Raw genomic sequence first — 14,485 nt, forward strand, 5'->3', positions numbered from 1 at the left:
CAGAGGGGCAGAAGGGAGGGAGAAAGAGGATCCTAAGCAGGCTACACACCACCAGCGGGGAGCCAGATGAGGGGCTCAATCTCATGAGCCTGAGATCTTGACCTATGAGCCAAAATTAAGAGTCACAACCTCCACCAACTGAGCCAGGCAGGTGTCCCAAGCTACCAATTCTTAATTGATAAAATTCCATGAAATCTCATTCAAAATGTCATCAAGCTTTCCCATAGACATTAACAAACTGATATAAGAACTTATGTAAAGTAATAATGCAAAGAACCTATCTGGTTGTGGGAGGGTACTAGCTACAGAGGGAAACCAGAAAACTTTTAGGATAATGGAAACATTCTGTATCTTGATTGTGGTGATGGTTACATGACTGCATGATACTATCAAACTCATCAAAGCACCCTTAATTGGGAGATGTTTATTGTCTATCAAATATAACTCAAAACTTGGAAAGATTAATTTTGGAATAGGGGAAGAATAAAAGGCATGAAAATTAAACAAATGAAAAAAAAACAGGCAATGATTAATTTCAGGAACATTCAAAACTTGTACAAGAAAAGAAAAGTAAGGGATGCCTGGGTGGCTTAGTGGTTGAATGTCTGCCTTCAGCTCAGTGCGTGATCCTGGAGTCCCTGGATCGAGTTCCGCATTGGGCTCCCTGCATGGAGCCTGCTTCTCTCTCTGCCTGTGTCTCTGCCTCTCTCTGTCTCTCATGAATAAATAAATTTAAAAAACTTAAAAAAAAAGAAAAGTAAGTACACCCACAATGTATAACAGAATCAAAATGTTGCTAATAAATTAAAAAATTTTGCTTTGGAGTATGATATACAAGTCAAAACTTAGAAATACACACACAAGTTCCAAAAGCCAATAGATACCATTTGAATGGTATACACATCCCATCCCTACCCAGTCGACAGGCAAGTATCTCTGGGTGGTGACTCTGGTTTCCTCTGCTGGGGATACAGTCACTATTACAGAGATTTAAATACAGATTGGAGGTTCAGTTCTTAATAATTACGTTCTTAGTATAAATGAATAAATCAAACTTTGTATTTGAGAGAAGAAAGATCCTGAGACCTTCAGGATTATACAAGAGAGTCAGTGCAGGAATGAAGTGTACAGAGCAGAGCTGCTATGAATGTATGTGGGCCAATTTTATGGGCTTCACGATTTTTCTTCAGGTCCACTTTGGGGCACAGAGCAAGAGATGAGGGATATTCCATGACATGGGCATAAGACATACTTGAGGCAGTTGGAAGCAACAAGTCTGATGCTAAACTGAGAGCCTCTCACAAGAGACAGCTGTGTCCAGAGAGCACAGAACAAAGAGCAGTTAGTATGTGCACCTCTAGTGGAGCTATGTGGAATCCACCCCAGGGACACCCAACCTTGGCAACTGTTGCTGCCCAAATCCCTGTGAAAGTCCCAATCTCCAGGGAAGGAAGATCTACTGATTTGGTCTCAAGCATCCAAGCTAGATGTGGGAGAGCCACACTGTCTAACTCTAAATGTTCTCCTCCAGCGCTAGCTGAGTCTTGAATCATCCAGGGTCAGGCAAGCAGCTGGTGGAGATGGGGGTCCCATGACTGCATCTCTGTATCTCACAGCAGCAGACAAGAGCCAGGTAAGAAAGGCTTGGTGAAGCAGGTGAGGACACAGTACCTCCCACAACAGATTCACATGGACACAAGCACACAGATGTACCTCTGGAAAAACAGGCATGAAATCCCTCTGCACCTGGGCCAGTGCGAAGGGAGGACATGGCTTGGTTTGATACCTACAAGCCTTTCTCTCTTCAGGATTTGCTGCCCACGTGGCAGTATAGAGCAAGTACGTTTCCAAGGTGGAAATAGAAAAACAGCAGTGGGAGACTGAAGGAGATGGCTAAGGTTAGTGGTGCCAGCGTCAGTGATGGCAGGCTCCTCAAAATCCTGCCCAAGAGCCACCCTCTCTCCCCACTACAGAGACTCTTCTGTCAGCCACTCAAGACCCTCTGACGCTGTCCCCCCGCTTCTCTCCCCGCTCCTGCAGGATGCTTCCCTGGCTTTATTTATCCACTATTGTCCATGACCATGGAATCAAGGTGTCCTGTGGGGAGGCTACTTGGACACCCAACAGAGCCCCACAGAGGGGACTTGTCTTGGGCTGGGGACCAGAAGCTAAGCAGCTTGGATTCTCAGGTCCAGGCACACAAATCCTCACTGCTGCACCTGTGTCAGATGGCTCAGAGATAGCCACACACTAACAAGACTCACCAGAGGTTAGTGTAGGAAAGCAGCCACCAGCATGGTTAAGTTCTATAAAGTAAGCATCATTCCAAGAGGGCTGGCAGGAGCACTGTCTTCCTACCAGGAAGTTGCATGGAAGACTGAATGAAAATTCAGGGGTGGGAGGTGAGTATCCATTCATAGTTGGAAGAATTTGGCATATCACCTATTCACTGTGGGATCTCAACTTGTTAAGGTTTAAACCGTGAAACAATAGATATTTTCTAATAACTGACCTTCTATGGGTAGGTCTCATAAAAGCATCCTCGCCAGATTATTTCATTTTAAGCTATTGTATATTATAAAGATCACTCTTGTGTAGTAGTCAACAACACTGTCAATCATCCATCTCTTGTGTTCCACTCTCCCACAATGTGTCCTGGCTCAGGGTACAGCAGGGGGTGGGGAATGGTGATAGACATAGTTTCAGGCACTGTATCCCCTTCACTCTTCTAGAAATAACTCTTCCTCAGTGGAGGAAGAGAGAGATGGGGGAGAGCCAGTAGGTGTGACTCTCCTTGACCACATAAGGAAGCTGCCAGTCATCTGTTGGTATTTGCACTTTTCTGGCTGGTTTGTCTGTCCGGCTTATGGGCTTATCTCTGTGGGCTGCTCACAGAGGGCCTCAGAGGTGAGAGACCCAGCTCTCATTCGACCTCCAACATTTCCACCCAAAAAGCGTTTATGCTGCGGTGTCTTACTGAAGAGCTCACCTTTCCTGCCAGGCACAACTTTCCTATTGGGTTTTGATTCGATGCCACGTGTCTTCCACAGGGGCTACCAGCACATGGGGAACTCACCCATCCTTGTCATGGAGAATAGCAAGCACACAGGTAGCTTCTCTACCATCTCACTTTCCACTCTTGGTTCTACTGTCTCTAATCATTTTCTCTTCCCTGCTTGGGGGAAGTAAGGGCTAGTCAGCAAGCCCATGTGCCAAGGCAGGAAACCAATTGATGATCTGCCCAGTGTTCAAGCATCTCCAGTTTTTGGTGGGATTTTCTTGGGCCTCTCCCCTCTCAGAGTTGGGGATCAGGAAACCCACTTTCCTCTCCCAAAGACGTGTAATGAGAGGGCACAGACTTTCTTCAGAATCATTGCCCTTTTTCTTCTTATTTCTTTTACCACAGGGCTTGGGGATTGGGGGCAGTATTAATTGTGTTCCTGATGGTATTATCCCAGCAAACACTGATGGAAGTAGTTATCCCTAATGCTGGCAGATTCTCCAACATAGAGTGTGAGTTATTTAGAGCCTATTGACCTCGAGTTCCCAGACCAGGGGAAAAACCCCACTGCCATCCTGCTATATACCTATTTCAGCTTTTACTACCAACTCCATTATGGGAACCAGCCTGCAATGAAGACCAGAATATTCACATCTGCTGTTCAGGGAACAATGAGAAAGACTGCATAAATATAGCTTTGGGTTTCTTTGATACAACCTCTGCCTTCCAACTTCTACATCCTACATTAATCATCCTTTCCCTGGAGCACCTTCTTTAAATACCTCTGGCTACAGTCTCATATTATCTTGCCACACTTTTATCCTGTGGTATGACTTATGAGAAAATGACTTCAGATCTCAGGATTTTACATTGTTTTTACTAATTTAACTCTGAAAATGCTAGGAGATTTCATTGTCATAGTACATACATCCTAAAAACAGCCTCCTTAAAGTTGTACCTGTAACATCCTCTGCTCCAGTGAGTCAAGCCACTTAACCCATGGTCTCCTCCCTTTCCTCCTTCTGTTTACCCTAGGCTAGTGTTCTTAACCAGGAATGCCATTTCCTCTTCTCTTTACTGTCAAATCACTGAATTTTTCCATGCCACATCCACAATGCTTCATCTGACTCCTCCTGCTCATATTGATTTTTTTTTCAAGATTTTATTTATTTATTCATGAGAGGCAGAGACACAGGCAGAGGGAGAAGCAGGCTCCCTGTAGGGAGCCCTATGTGGGACTCAATCCCAGGATCCCAGAATCACGACCTGAGCTGAAGACAGATGCTCAGCCACTGAGCCACCCAGGTGTCCCTGCCACTCTTGGAACAACCTTTAGGCTGTCTTTTTCATGTGGAGGAACCCCTTTGGTGTGGACATCTGCTGACGGAAGGGGTCTCGGAGCCCCCTGCAGGAACTCTATAACCCAACTCAAAACCAAGGATCATCACAGTCTGGATCCCAGTAACTGACTGAAGAGAAGCTCCTCTTGCCCTGTGATTTTTATAGTTCCTCGCATTCAGACAACCTGTTACTGCTCTTCAGTGCATCATTCCTCAGTTTGTAGCCGAGGGAGCTGGTGTTGTCGCTTAAGGTCACCTGTGCAGGGGACCTGGGTGGCTCAGTCAGTGAAGTGTCTGCCTTTGGCTTGGGTCGTGATCCCAAGGTCCTGGGATTGAGCTCTGCATCAGACTCCCTGCTCAGTAGGGGAGCCTGCTTCTCCCTCTTCCTGCTGCTCCCCCTGCTTGTGCTTGCTCGCTTTCTCTCTCAAATAAATAGATAAATCTTTAAAAAAATAAAATAAAGTAAAAAAAATCCTGATCCCCAGGCCACAGGACATTTCTTAATGCTGGGATTATTACTTAGATATATTTCATAATTTCACTCTTTAAATTTCTTGCTCTTCAAAAACACTACTGCATGCCACATATAATGGATTTCATTTTGGCTAGCACAGGAGAGAAAATAGGTCTCTTTGCAAAATTCTGTGCATAGGGGATCCCTGGGTGGCGCAGCGGTTTAGCGCCTGCCTTTGGCCCAGGGCGCGGTCCTGGAGACCCGGGATCGAATCCCATGTCGGGCTCCTGGTGCATGGAGCCTGCCTCTCTCTCTCTCTCTCTCTCTGTGACTATCATAAATAAATACAAAAAAAAAAAATTAAAAAAAAAATTCTGTGCATAGCAACCTCACCAGTATGTTCAGCTTTTCCAAGCCAACAGTTGTGAGCTACAGCAAGGATGTTTTGATGCTATGCAGTCACAAGGTTGAGGACAAACCACCAGCCAGATCCTTCAAAGCCTAAAGGTAGCACAATCCTGGGAAAATGTAAGACACCCAGAATGAATCTTAGGAAGTTGCATAAAGCAGCATTTTATTCAAGTAAAAGAACTTGTGACCTTAAACAAATAGTTAAATCTCCTGGCTTCACTTTTTCCTTCTTCTTGATGAAGGATGTTGTTTCTAAAACTTACAGATTTTATTTTTTTATATTTTATTTATTTACTCATGAGCCACACACACACACACACACACACACACACACACACACACACACACAGAGGCAGGACATAGGCAGAAGGAGAAGTAGGCCCCATGCAGGAAACCTGACGTGGGACTCAATCCCAGGACTCTGGGATCATGCCCTGAGCCAAAGGCAGATGCTCAACCTCTGAGCCACCCAGGCGTCCCTAAAGCTTACAGATTTTAATAAGGATAAGGTGAGGAAATGCATATAATGCATGAATTGGTTGTATTCTTGCTTGGTTATATATATATAAATGGAAACTAATCAAAATTGGGAGGTAAAACTAGGGAGGAATTAAAGAAAAGGGCATTTAACTGTTTAGGCCTATAAATGATTATGAGTTCTGTCATTCTAACATGCCATCACCTAATCTCTGAGTCTCAGGGCTTTTATCTCTGATTCCTTTTCTCAGGGTCTCCATTTATGTGTGACTGAATTCATCATTCATAAGCTAAAAACAAGCTATCTGTGGGAAAATACTTTTGACCAGATATTCACTAAATGTTAGTGTAGTATGAAGTAAGCTGTATGTAATCAAAGATAATAAACATAAGTTAAAATTGTGGAAATTAGACAGCTATTTATTTCAGTATAACTAACTCCATAGAATAATGTTAGTTAATTATCAAACAATGACAAAGCAGTATTATAAAAAATTCACTCAAATGACATATTATTATCTATATACTTTTATATTTGAAGTGATATTAAGAAATAAATTCTGGATCTGGTACTGCTAAAATAATCTCTAAAAAGTAAATGGAACTCAAACATTTTCTTTTACTTTTGACCACATTTTCTCCCCTGCAGACATGGACAGAGACAACCAGACTACAGTCACAGAATTCCTTCTTCTGGGACTCTCTGGGCAGTCAGAGCAAGAAGACATTCTCTTTGGGCTATTCTTGGGGATGTACCTGGTCACCATCATCGGGAACTTTCTCATTGTCTTGGCCATCAGCAGTGACAGTCATCTCCACACCCCCATGTACTTCTTCTTGGCTAACCTCTCCTGTGTCGACATCTGCTTTTCATCGGTCACAACCCCCAAGATGCTGGTGAATCACATCCTGGGAAGCAAGTCTATCTCGTACATGGAATGCATGATCCAGATCTACTTCTTCATCACTTTCACCAACATGGATGGGTTCTTCTTGAGTGTGATGGCCTATGATCGTTATGTAGCCGTCTGTTGCCCACTCCACTACACCATGATCATGAAGCCCAGACTCTGTATGCTTCTGGTGTGGCATCTTGGGTCATTACAAACCTGCATGCTTTCCTCCACACCCTTCTTATGGCCCAACTCGCATATTGTTTCAACAATACTGTGTGTGCATCACTTTTTCTGTGACCCCTATGCAATTCTAAAGCTGTCCTGTTCTAGTACCTTTATCAATGACCTGATGGTATTCACTGTGGGTGGACTGGTATTTCTGACACCGTTTACATGTATCATCATTTCATATGCTTATATCCTCTCCAATGTACTGAAGTTGCCATCTGCCCATGGAATAAGGAAAGCATTCTCCACATGTGGGTCTCACCTCACTGTGGTCTCCCTATTCTATGGGGCAATTTTGGGGGTGTATATGCGCCCTTCATCCTCCTACTCAGTCCAAGACACAGTGGCCACTGTCATCTTCACAGTGGTGACTCCCTTGGTCAATCCCTTCATCTACAGCCCGAGAAATCATGACATGCAGAGAGCTTTGAGGAAACTAATCTCAGTTTCTAGAATTAGAAAATTTTAGAGCTTGGAAGATTCTTGGTTATCATATGTTGTTTCATTTTATAACCAGAGAACCTGAGACCCAGGCAGGTATAAATGCACCCACAACTATTTCTCTAATTAATGATATATGATTATGCAAATACTTTTAATATGAGGCTGGTAGTTGCTCAAAAGTCATAAAAGCATTAGTTTGTTATCTACAAAGAGGGCTGATTCTAAAACACTCATTTTACACACAACAAAAACTTAGGACAAGACATATTTGGATATTTTTGGATGGTTCCAGCAAGTCCACGAGATGCCCTACTCAGCATCAATGGCTTCTAGGCCTCATATTAGAAGATGTGAAAATTGTTCCCAATTTACTGAGTTACAGAAAAGTTACTATTACCAGGACTGTGAAACCAGTAATTGTTGATTATGATATGGTCCTGTCTACACCGACAGTCACTGGTCATTACTGACTTAGGTAATTGTCCCTCTAGGCCAGGCTCAAGCCAATGCCTGGACCTCTTATTGATCAGAACCCTTCCCTTACACTACTCCTTCTCCCTCACTAACCAGTCTAAATTTTTGGTGCTTTGTTGTTCAGTATGGGTATCAGGAAGCTTCAGATAGTAGCTAGACTTATTCATAGAACTCTTGCTATCTGTTCAACTTTAAATGGGCTAAAAGAAACAGGTTCCCTTGATGCTGAACTGTCCAGAGTTACTATAGCACCTTAGGGACATGAAAATAGGAATTATAGGATTTTGGTGGTGGCCCAGGACTACTGATTTGAAGTCTAGAGTTCTACTCCAGGAGGCCAAGTGTCTAGGAGTCCAAGCTTCTGCTCCTACTCTATACCTGAGGGCTAAGAACCCATAAGTCAGTTCCTACCTCTTCTTTCCTGGTATCCAGAGGGCACTCTCCTAATCTCCAGTAGCCAGTCTTCAATATCTGCCCCCATCACTGGTCTTCTTGCCTCTCACTTCTCTCCTTTCTCAATCTCCTCCAATCTTATGGCTAATCAGTATTTCTTATCCTCACCATCAGCTCCTTTCTGTTTTGGTCCCAACACTGACCATCTCTTATCTTGACCATAGCAACATGCTTATGGGGGAATCTGACTGCCTCTCACTTCTCCCTGCACTTAACTATCCTGCATACAGGATCTATTTAATACTCCTAAATCACTGACTGTATCCTGTCAGCCAGTCCTTATATAAAATATTAAGAAGCCAGAATAAATCCAAAGATCGCCTTTGAAAATAAGACCTAACATAACTTGGCCTCAAGCTATCCCAACAATTTTGTCACCAACTCATATATTCATCTGTTCCATGACTTTTCTCTCCTAATTTTCTCTCTCTTCCCTTCATTCATTCTCTGCTGGAAGACTCCTCTGGTCTTTTAAAACTCTGATAACTGTGTGTTTCCCTTAACTTCTTTACTGATCACAGCCCATAGATATGTACTGAGTATACAATATAGTGCTTCTCATATGTAGTACATGAATTCCCTACTGTATATTGGTGCCAGTGGAAACCTGACTACATGTGATAAATCTATTTCCTGAACTGTGAGTTTAATTTTAGAAGTAGTTTAGTGCAAATGTTTGAGGTAGAATAACATAGACCAATGTTGGTATTTAAGGTTATATGACTCATTATAGACTCATCATGTTCTTTGCATTACCCATATCTATCTGCATACACGTCTTGCCTGATTATTACTTTACACACTTTTTCAAGAAAATGCCATAGATTGTCCATGGGCATATCCCCTAAATGCTTAGTAGAGTTTTTGTTCATCCCAAATAATCATGTGTTGACAAGTCATTGATGATGGGCTAGGCAAGTCTAATGGAAAACTGGAAGGTGAACATTCCTAGATACAAAAAAATCAGAGAAGTGAAAATTTATATCTAGGGAGCTAGAATATTGACAAATTTACTCCAGAACATGGAAAGATTTCACTGAATTCTGGGACCCAAAGAGGCAGCAGGGTTGAATGGAAAGAGCCATGGTTCAGGATATAGTTTTATTCCTCAGTCCCTCTCTCCCTCAACTCTCAGACAAAGGTTGGGTATGATTGCTGGCAAATTGAATTTAAATAAAATAAACATTTAAAAAGGTTGAGTATGAAAATGAGGATGAAGACAGAGGGAAGTTGATGAACAGTCTATATGGTGCAGAGTCAAAGGGAAAAATCATTGTTTACCCTTATGGTCCCCACCAATTTATCTCAGAGAGAAGTTATCATTCATCATATAGCAAGCTTGCCTTGAAGGGGAAAATTATTCTCTAAAACATCAGCAACATGATGTGAGCAGAAAGAGGAGATATTGCCTTCTTGCTTGGACTGGCCATGGCATGAGAAGCTCTATCTATGCAGCCAATTCTATAATAGCCTCCGGTCTTTAATCCTCCTACTTCTGGGGGCCACCTTCTAGTGAATCTTCACTGGCTCCTTGAATTACCTTTCATGGGGCAGCTACATAAAGGGACTGTATGGAAGATAGGGAAAGGAGTTTATTTCAGGGCCTGAGCAGAATCAGCCTTTGTCATGGTTTCCTGCATGTGGCACTCATGGGACATGAACTCATGGACTTCTGAACTCATAAATTAAAGCTCAGCATCATTTGGGGCCTCTAGTGGCCTCCTCCTCACCCCCACAGAAGCAGATGCAGGGCCAGGCTGGCAGAGTCCTCCTTGGGAGCAGCCAGGAAATCAGGACTGTGTCTGGGAAGTCACCCTCCAGGGCCTGCTTTCTGCAGCTGGGGCACCCAACAGACACCATCCCTCTTCCTCATAGGCAACTTCCAGGTAGCACTAATTAGCCACTAGGGGCCAGCTCTCTGCAAGCAGTTGAAACAATTTGCAGGGAAAAGTTTTGACTTTAGCTCAGCTAATGTTGAAAGACAGGCTCATCTCTCTTCCCAGCACATTTCCCCAGACTCTGCTCTCCCCAGGGGAGCAGGGACTGCTCCATGTCATGGCCACTGCAATGAGATGTTTTCCCGGTTCATGGAACCCTTCTCTCCCTCCAAATTGTGCTTCAAGACCCCGCCAGCCAGGGAGCCTTCCAGGGAGCTGAAGCCTTTCCCTGGGAATGGCAAGTTACTGTCCTGCCTGTAGTCTCTTGCCTCCCCGTGCTTGAGGGCAGGAGCTAAGCTTCATGTGGACTTTGTCTCTCACAATGTCAATCAGCCTTCAGCAGATGACTTTGTTCTGGCCATTAACTTTTATCACACGAATACTAAAAACTGGTTGTCTAACTAATGAACTCTGACTCCTAATAAATCTGGTTATATAGATTAACCTTTCATGTGTGAGCCACACAGAGGTAATAAGCATCTTGCCAAACCCATTTTCAAAACAGGCCATCTTTTATTTGGTAGAAACTTTAGGCATATTATGTTGATAGTCAAAAACCACTGGTTCAGGCTCATCTTGAATTTTTTTTTAAAGATTTATTTACTTTAGAGAAAGAGTGAGTGTGAACAGGGGCAATGGCAGAGGGAGAGGCAGAGAAGCAGACTCACTCCCCACTGAGCATGGAGCTGGACATGGGACTCAACCTCACAACCTTGAGATCAAGAGTCAGATGCTGAACTGACCGAGCCACCCAGGCGCCCAGCTCATCTTGCTTTTTATTTTTCATTTTTTTTATCTTGATTTTTAAATGTGAGATACAGGGGTGCCTTAATGGCTCAGTGGTTGAGTGTCTGTCTTTGGCTCAGGTCATGACCCCTCCTGGGATTGAGTCCTGCATCAGGCTTCTTCCTCTGTCTATGTCTCTACCTCTCTCTGTGTGTCTCTCATGAATAAATACATAAAATCTTTTAAAAAATAAGTAAATGTGAGATACAAGTGATATTTAGGCACATATCTGCCCCTATATTGTGGAAATATCTGCCAAGAAGGATGTAACATTATTTTTGTTCTTCCTTAGGTCTTTAAGTATGGACATACAAATTACTTTTGAGCCAGGTTATGTGAACAGACTTTCCATAACTGATGTTCATATACAATCTGCCATTTAATATTTTTCAGAATTTGGTAAAAGAGTGGTTTATTGAAATTGTCAGCAGTTATGACATGTAGTATAAGAAAGTAAGGAAAAGCTTAAAAAAAGGATGAAGGCACGACAAAGGGAAATAGCAGCCAACAAGAAAGAGCTCCTAATGGCCAAAGCTAGAACAATTCAAGCAACAAAGTACAGTAGTACTGGATTATAGTCCAAAGTATAAAATAAATATACATAAGTCTATTCTGATGAAAACAAGTGACTGAATAAACAAATAAGTGGGGGAGAAGGGATAAATTTTCCTTACAGAAAAACTCCAAGTAGGTACTTCTTCCATCCCTACCTGCCAAAAGGTGAAACTTAATCTTCTTCTCCCTCCTTCCTGGTGGCTGGATTTAGTGATCTATTTCCAAAGGCTAAAGTACAGAAAAGGGAAAAAAATAACTTTAAAACAGAAATCTGGAAGATGATGCTACCTTAACCAAGTAATCAAGGTTAACATCATCAATGAAAATCATGATGGTATCATGTGCTCCCTATATGATGTGATGAGAAGGGTCCTCCACCTCTGTGGGATTCTTCCCCCAAAGCCATGATAGACTAATCATGAGAAAAGTTATACAACCCAAAATACTCTTCAAAACTGTAAAGGTTATGAAGAACAAGGAAAGACTGAGAAACTGGTACAGATCAGAGAACAAATCAATGAAATAGAGACTAAAGAAAAAACAATGGGAATGAACAATAAAACCAAGAGCTGATTTTTTGAAAAGATAAACAAAATTGATAAATCTTTAGCCAGAATCATGAAGGAAAAAGAGGACTCAAATAAATAAAATAAGAAATGGAAAGAAGTCACAACCAACATGACAGGAATACAAGAGATTATAAGAGACTACTATAAAAAACTATATGCCAACAATTGTGTCAACCTAGAAGAAATGGATACATTTCTAGAAACATAAAATATTCCAATACCGAATCAATAGAGATCTAGCTGAGCAGACCAATTACTAATAAAATTAAACCAATAATAAAAAAACCTTCCAACAAACAAAAGTATAAGACATTATTCTCTTAAACATTTAAAGAGTTAATACCTATCATTCTCAAGTTATTCCAAAAAAAATTGAAGAGGAACCAATGCTTTTGAACTCATTTTCTGAGGCCAGTATTACTCTGATATCAAAACCAAACAAAGACCACACACAAAAGAGGGGAAATTACAGGCCAACATCCCTGACGAACATAGATGCAAAAAAATCTCAACAAGATATTAGTAAACTGAATTCAACAATAAAGGGAAAATACGCAAGGATCAGGTGAAATTTATTCCAAAGATGGAAGAATGGTTCAATATCCACAAATGATTCAGTAATACACCACATTAACAAAAAGAATAAAAATCATATGATCCATCTCAATAGATGCAGAAAAAGCATTTGATAAAATCCAACATCCATCTGTAATGAAAACTCTCAACAAAGTGGGTATTAAAGGAAACATATCCCAACATAATAAAGGCCATATATGACAAACTCACAACTAACACCATACTCAAAGGGGAAAAGCTAAAAGATTTTCCTTTAAAATCAGGAACAATACAAGGATGTCCACTCTTGCCACTAATTATCACTAATTATCAAGGAAATACAAATCAAAACCATGAGATACCTCCTTGTACCTGTCAGAATGGCTATTAGCAAAAAGACAAGAAATTAAAGTGTTGGTGAGGCTGTGGAGAAAAAAGAATCCTGTGCTCTGCTGATGGGAATGTAAATTGGTGCCGCCACTGTGGAAAATCTAACACAGAGGTTCCTCAAAAAATTAAAAATATATATTCCATGTAATCCAGCAATTCCACTTCTGGGTATTTATTCAAAGGGGGAAAAAACCACTAAGTCAAAAAGATATACGCACTTCTATGTTCATTTCAATATTATTTACAATAGTGAAGAAATGGAAATAAGTGTCCAATAATAGACGAATGGATAAAGAAGATGTGGTATACATATACAACAGAATATTACTCAGCCATCAAAAATTTTGTGGCAACATGGATGGATCTAGATGTTATTATGCTAAGTGAAAGAAATCAGACCACATTTATCATCATGATCACTTCCTTATATAAATACTGAATAACTATGCTGTATTTATCAACTACATTTCAATTTTAAAAAAACCTATCAGCAATTATACACTCTTGGGAAAGTCTATGTATTCACAGGCATTTGCAAATCCTCAAAAAAGTCATGAAGGGGTACATCAGTGTGTACCGAATGTTTACAGCAGCATGATTTTTTTCAAAAAGTTTTTATTGTGGTAAAATACAAATATAATGAAATTTACCATCCTATTTTTAAGTGTATATTGTATTTTTAAGTGTATATTGTAAATTGTTCAGTGGTTTTAAATTCATAATGTGCAACCATCACCACCATCCATCTCTAGAACTCTTCATCCTGCAAAACTAAAACTCTATACCAGTTAAAAATTAACTCCCCTTGGGATCCCTGGGTGGCGCAGCGGTTTGGCGCCTGCCTTTGGCCCAGGGCGCGATCCTGGAGACCTGGGATTGAATCCCACATCAGGCTCCTGGTGCATGGAGCCTGCTTCTCCCTCTGCCTGTGTCTCTGCCTCTCTCTCTCTCTCTCTCTCTCTCTCTCTCTCTGTGTGACTATCATAAATAAATTAAAAAAAAAATTAACTCCCCTTTCCCCTGGCAGTCACCATTCTACTTTCCATAGTGTAAGTAGAATTACACACTATTTATCTTTTTCACTGGCTTATTACAGTAGCAAGTTTTCTTAAAAATTATTATTCTTATCTAAAAATGAAAAACAAAAATGAAAAATCTTGAGACAGAGTTAGTATCTAGCCTACTGTGAACCATTTTATTAATGTGAGACAAAGGATTTTTAGTTTGTTTTCAGTTTGTTTCCTCCTTCTTGTCTTCTTGTGTCTCTCTTCCAGCCTTCTCAAGGGTCACTCTAACATTTTCATAATTCCATCTTGATTTATGCTGTGTTTTAGAGTACATCTCTTTATATATATATATATATTTTTTTTTGGTGGTTGCTCTAGATACAACAGTATACATACATGATTTAGCAGTCAGCCAAGTACAGAAAACCTACTTCCATTTAGGATCTTTTGCCTCCCCATTTTAAAAATATAATTGTCTTAAGTATTCCCACTGTGTATATGGAGAACA

General features: G+C 41.1%; 1 protein-coding gene and 1 pseudogene across 10 annotated transcripts in view; one reads left to right on the forward strand and one right to left on the reverse strand.

Moving 5' to 3' along the window:
* Nucleotides 1-14,485, reverse strand: part of PROP1 (PROP paired-like homeobox 1) — a 109,259-nt gene that overhangs the window by 91,100 nt on the left and 3,674 nt on the right. For all 10 annotated transcript variants that reach the window (XR_011995609.1, XR_011995615.1, XR_011995612.1 and 7 more), the window contains exon 3: nt 11,612-11,684. The gene's annotated coding sequence lies outside the window, so the exon portion shown is untranslated. The remainder of the gene's footprint in view (nt 1-11,611; nt 11,685-14,485) is intronic.
* LOC140594600 (olfactory receptor 1f45-like) lies at nt 6,335-7,276 on the forward strand (annotated as a pseudogene).

Source organism: Vulpes vulpes, chromosome 12 (assembly GCF_048418805.1).
Source record: "Vulpes vulpes isolate BD-2025 chromosome 12, VulVul3, whole genome shotgun sequence".
NCBI lineage: Eukaryota > Metazoa > Chordata > Mammalia > Carnivora > Canidae > Vulpes > Vulpes vulpes.